The sequence below is a fragment of the Cornus florida genome, unplaced genomic scaffold, assembly GCF_030987335.1.
Source record: "Cornus florida cultivar Cherokee Brave unplaced genomic scaffold, ASM3098733v1 CherokeeBrave_3.0.0_Hap2_Chr10, whole genome shotgun sequence".
Classification (NCBI taxonomy): Eukaryota; Viridiplantae; Streptophyta; class Magnoliopsida; order Cornales; family Cornaceae; genus Cornus; species Cornus florida.
In genome coordinates, this window is record NW_026775580.1 from 90,160,413 (window position 1) to 90,167,264 (window position 6,852).

Sequence of the window (6,852 nt, forward strand, 5' to 3'; positions counted from 1 at the left end):
TAAAGGTTACCCCACCTACCAATAAATTCACATAAAAAATCTCCCCGGATATATAATCAAGTGTAAATACTATACACGTGTATATACAGAAATATATGTTAAAATGACAAACATGAAGTTGAAATAAATAAAGTAATTGATATAGGCTTAGAAATATTGATGATCCATCATACGATGGCCCTTTTTTTCCAAGTAAATACCGACAACGGTTGTCCACTTTTTTTTCTAAAATTATTTTTATTTTATTTATTTATTAATATTTTTGGTTGTCCTCATAAACAATCAGTTTTTTGGCATATGCTAACATAATAAAATGTTACTACTTACAATATTGTAAGCTTCTTGTAACATGTGTGATTAATCCGTGAAGGTACAGAGAATGGAATGACAGTAGACACAATTTTCTAGGGGTCAAAATCTAGGGTTTGGAAACCCTAACCCTAGCTAGCGAAGAGAATGATTACAATTACCAAGATAATACTGTTTTACTTATCCTCATATATATATACATGTATATTTGTAATTAAAAACTCGCTTTAGTTTATTATGAAAGCTTGACTCTTATATGTGCAAAACCGAAACTGTCCTCCTCCATGACACATAATATAATTCTTGAAAGGGTATTGTTGTCTTTGTAAAACAGAATTACAGGAACAATAATTTAATCATATAATATAATAAGTGAAATACATATTATATAATAGAATTATTCTTCTGGGTAGCATTCTTTATGAAATCTCCACAACTTAGATTCCCTCTAATTCTAGTAGTATTTAACTATACCAACAACCAAACAAACCTACCCTTAAATCGTGAGCCAAGCTTGTGTGAATTGAGACATAAGGGTATTATTTTTGGGGTTGTGTGAGTTTTTAAGGGTAGGAATGGGATGTCTGGTCCGTACTGCTCAAATCTTTGTCTGGGGCTCCCTGTCTTTTTCTTAACACAACCATTTATTCTTTTATTCTTTTATATTAATTAATATATTTTATAAATTTTCTTGTCCAGACTCACCCATCTTATACCAAGAAACAAACTCCATCTCATTGTCTTTACTCTCTCCCTTCTATTCCCCTCCATTTTGTATGTACATACATGCAGGGCAGTGCTGTAATTAGTTTATATGTATGTATATGTTTATGTGACAACAAAGGTCGCTTTTGATGGATGATGTGTGAAAACTCTGTGTGATGATTTAACGATAAAGGGGTAATTTCTCTTGAGTTTGGTCAAATATTATCTTAAAATATCTTTCATAAAATATTATTACCTACATTCCAAATTACTTTTTTGTTATTAATAATGGGTGTGAAATGACATTTTAATTCTCATTTTTTTAATGCCTTTATTTTAAAACTTATAAAGACAGAAATTACCCCCATCTTCTTCATCCTTACCCTCACTCACACATCCAATATTCCATTGCCAGATGAGTCAACCTTTCAGCTAATCTAATATGTTAAGAAAAAATCAAATCAACACAACAAGTATACAACAATCAACAATTCACACAGATTAATCAAATACATTTTAGAAAAAGAAGAGAAATCCGGCCATTAATGAAAACCAGACTACATAATAAAAAAGAATGATAGAGACAGAAGATTGAAAGCAAAATTTACAGATTTATAGTTAAGAACAGTAGTAGGATTAAACTCCAAGAATGATAGAGAAATAATCAACTTGAACAAGGATATTTCTCCTTGGCCACTGCCAAGTTCACCGCACGCCGCCGCGTCCTTTCTCCTCTACTACACCCTCAAACACTCTGTACATATATATATATATATATACTGTATCTCTCAAATCCCCAGTCCAAAACTCCATAATCCTTTGTTCCTTCACAACCCTTGAACACCCACAGTAAAACTCAAAATTCAAATCCCAAATTGTTTGATATTTTTCATCAATTTTCTTGGTTGTTTCTTGTTTTTTCCCTTTATTTTTTCATTTTCTCTCAGGGTTAGAGCACGACGGCAGTGGTGACAGTGTGTTCATGGCAGCAGCTGTTTGCCAACAGCGTGATTCACGGCGACAAATTCAAGGCACTTTTGCCATACATATATATATACACACACACACACTATATAATACTCATATATATATATATATATATATATATATATATATATATATATAATTGTAAATTTTTGATCTGTCGCATCTCTCTCTCTGTGAACATCAACAGGTATCGGCTAGGGTTTATCATCACATACACATACACACTCTGTATTGTATGTAGAATCTATATGCGTCGATTACTGATTACCGGTGCTCATCATAAATGGGTTCTGTGTATGAGCCGACGTTACATTTTTTTATGCTGCTTTTCTGCCCTAATTATAGACCTTCATAGGGCTCTTGGTTGAGCCTATTACAAGCAGATCTGGATAATACTTATCTATATATATATATATATATATATATATAATTATAAATTTGCAAAACATTTAGATAGTTTTAAGTATATTTCTTTAGGTTTATTTTTTATTTATTTATTTATTTATTTTGACAAAGTCAAATGGCATTCAAGTCATTTTATATGGTGTCAGATGTTTAAAGATAACAGTTGGATAACAGTTGGGATGTGAGTGAAAAATGAAACAAACGTTTGTAGCATGAGTGATAGTAATTTTCAAAATTTGTTTTAAGGTGATATTTGGTCAAACCTAAAAAGGTGTTAGTAAAATTAATCCAAAAATAAAAGTTCAAGCAATGATACAAGTCCCGTCACTTTACTAGTTTGATGGATGTAGTTTCACAGTTTCGTGGGACACTTGACTGGTCAACTTTTTAATTTCTTACAATATTTTGTAGTAAATTGTTATTAACAAAATTCATTTCATTATCCCGTAAACAACTCGTGTCTCACACCTTGCTTCACTAATTTTATCTATTGCTTCATAATTACGTTTACCATAATAATCTTGAGTGTTAGTGTTGCTTAAATCCATTGGGACCATAGATAATAATAATAGCATATTCTGGTTTGTTTTTTGTGATGTGAAAATCCTAGTATTATTGATGTAGACAAATGTTTGGATTGGCATGAATATTTAAGTAATTAGCATGACTATCAATGTCATGAGCAATATAGTATTTGTTCAAATTATTTAACAATTGTCTAATGAAATCGACAATATTGAAACTTGCTATGTCGTTTCCTTGTAATCGAATAATAAACCCTCAAAGGATGTGTTCTTTTGTTTCATCTTGTCCATGCTTGATCATTGGATTCCTCATAAGATGCCTAGAATTTTCCTTGTAGTTATCCTTTATTCCTCTTCATGATCCCAAAGATGTGTATATATATATATTAATATGATAATATCATAAAGAGTGATCAAAAAAATATTTTAATTTGACTTACAAGGATAATTTTAAATTTAAAGAGTATTAGTAAATTAGCTAGACAATAGTCCTTCAACTATTTGTAAATACCATTGTCTTTCAGATGAACAATTCAATTCCGTAGGATAATATATAACTAACTGACAACGTCTTGAATACAAAGTACAAATTGATTCTTTGTACCAAATTCAAACCATAAAAAATTCCCACTATGAGTGCCCAAAATGTAAATAATTCAAATTCAAGTAGCGTTGCAGTAACAAATTGGTGTTTGAATTTGGGAATGAAAAAAAAATTAATTTAAAATTTTAACTAAATTTCTTTTAATTTTAAATTTAAGTCATTGATTTTGTACTCCCAAACATAGTGCAATTAAGAAAATATCGGATTTAAATGTGACAATCCATATTTTCTTTTGAGTTTTTCCGTGTGTATACTAGCAATAACTTTTTAAAATATCAGATTTAGAAAACATTATATAAAAGAAATATAGAGAAATATACAAATCTGAATTTTCTTGTGATGTGAATTTGTGATTTGGAAGTGTAATTGAAGACCATATTAATTCAAAATTTAAATTAATTTTCCTCCAAAAGATGAATTTTGTGGTACGAAATGCAGCATCAATTCAATTCAAGCATTAGATTTGTGTTTAGAATTAAACATATATAGTTATAATTATATTATAACAAGTTAAAGTAGACAGACAACTATAAGTCAAGTGATTAAACCTTTCGGATAATCTTGTCACCTCAAAATGAGGCGTGTGCAAAGGGTAATGGTACACATTAAAGGCAATATATACTTTGTGGGCACTTTGGGCACCATATTTAATCAACCTGAAAGATCCGTGTATTTGACGATCACAATAACCTAATATACAATTTAAAATTTTCTAATGAGTTTTTAAGAATATATTTTAAGAAATGTATTGTAAAGAAAATTTACTCCAATTTAATTTATAATATTTAAATTTCATAATACTAGTTTAAACAAATATTTCTAACTCTGTTCTTACTTTTCAAGAATTGGTCATATATATATATATATAAAGGAGAGAAAAAAACTCAAATGGCCCCAATCTAATAAGAAGAGAGAGGCTCACAAGAACAAGAACAAACACCTACAAGAATACACAGAGCATCACAAAAAGACACACCAAAGGAGAAAATGACCTCTTTGGCATTATAAGATGGTTAGAATTGCGTTGCGTACACTCATTTCAATGCATTTTGTCAATCTTATCTTCACATTCTTTTGTTGATTCGTATTGCCCAATCATTACTAAACTTTACCTTCCTTCACTTTCATTCTTAGAACATCAATTCTGTTAACATGTACATAATGGCAGTAGTCCACTGCAAACCAGAAAATATATATATATACACACCCACACATACCATATATGCATGTATATATGTGTTTGTTTGTTTTAATTTTTTAATTTTTTTTTTCTATCTTTGACAAAAAAATACTTACAATCATATATCCTCCATATTCTTTCGGAGAGTTGGATAGGCTAACAACAAGGTCACTAAATAATACCGATATAAAAGTTCATACAACTTTGTATAAGTATGGTAGGTTATAAATTTGGTCCAACACCTATATGCTACTGTTATTTCTACCTCACTAAAATTTGTAATAATTACAAGTTGTGGTCAAAATGCACTTGACTACCAAACTATATATGTGGCCCAGAATTTAAGTTACCAAAAAATGGAGAAAGAAAAAAATATTCAAAAGGAATCCTACTTTGATTTTATTATTACATATATATATATATATATACCCAAATTCATGCTTATTTGATAACACGTGTTTTATACGGCATGAATGAATATGACAACATGTGAAAAGCTAATAACTTTATTTGAAATGTCAATTTCTTATTTTAATGGATAAAAAATGTAGGATAGGAATATAAATGTGGTGATGGATTGATTATTAGTGCAGCTCTGTTGCTAAATAAGTATAAAACTAAAGTAATTGAAATTATAATAAGAAGGAAAAGGAAAATGCTTGGCAGACAAGCAAGAGACAATATCTTAGTAGAATATAAACAAACCTATCAATCTTTTTCAGTTGAAAACAAAAAATAATAATAATAATAATAAAACTTTTCCCTTTCTTTTTAAAATCCAAATTAATTACGGATCCCGATACCCAGAGATCATGCTTTTCTATTTTAATCTCTTATACTTTTGTCTTGTTATACATGTTATGGGAAATAAAAATTCCCACTTTCCAGTTTTTTCTCCACTCATTCAACCATATTATATATTTTTCTAACTTATATCAATCAATATACCATAATTAATTATATGCTGGCTTTTCACAACTTTGAAATGGGATTGCTTTAATTAGTAAAACAAATTAGAAGAGAGAGAAAATTCTTTGTCATTAATTTAACTCTAACTTATTTATATTTTGTTTTTCGTAACAAGAATCGCACTCTCATTTTATCTCTACAAACCTGAGCTCTCATATGCTATTTGGGAAGTAAATTAAGGAGATGACACTAAATTATAGCTGGTGATTGTATTTCACAATAATGTTACTTTTAACCCTTAAAAGTAGGGTTAAAAGTAAAAAAATAAAAAGAAAATTATCGAAAAGAGCAGCAAAAGGTAACTTTAATTTTTTACTTTACTGTCTAACTATTTACTAACAATCAGTGATGGAGTCAAAATTTATTTGGCATCCATACAATTTTGTCATCCTTCATTTTAGTGTTATAATTTTTTTTTTTCATTGCGTTAAAATATATATATATATATATAAATTATTTTTATTAACCCACCCACTTGATTTAATTTAACTCTGGGCTAACAATAGTATTAACTAAAGTTTCTGTATAACTAGCATGTTGTTTTGGGTAACACGGGCATATCACGTGGCTGACAGGGTTACAACTACAAAGTTGATACCGGTGGTCGAATCCAAAACACTAGTAGACAAACCGCAAATGAACTGGTCAGCGGTCCACATGGTGCCACCCAAGTAAAGCCCTGAAATTTACATTTTTAACACGTCAGATACAAGGGTGGGAAGAGAAATAGAGAGAGTTTTTACACGTCATTTTTGTTTTTTTAGAATATTTTGAACAGTCAACATAACTTAAAATTAATTGATTAGACACTTAAATTTAGTACTTCACGAAACATCAATTCTAAAGTTGAATTTCCTTAAGGGTCAGTTTGGTTGGATGGGTTTGAAGGGAAAGGGAAGAGAAGGGGATGGAGGGTAATAAAAAAATTGTGTTTGAGTAAAGTTAGTGGAGGAAAAGGGAAGGAGAGGGAGGGGTTTGGAGGGTTATTTATAAGCAACGTATAGTAATTTTTTAACCTTCCAAAATTGGGAGGATAAGGAAGGAAAGGGAAAGCAATGGCAGGCAATGGCATACAAAATATTTGTTAAGCCAATTTTACCCTCAAATTTGCTCTTCATATTAGGGCCTGTATTATTGGCCTGCATACACCAACTCTCGGGATTTCTCAA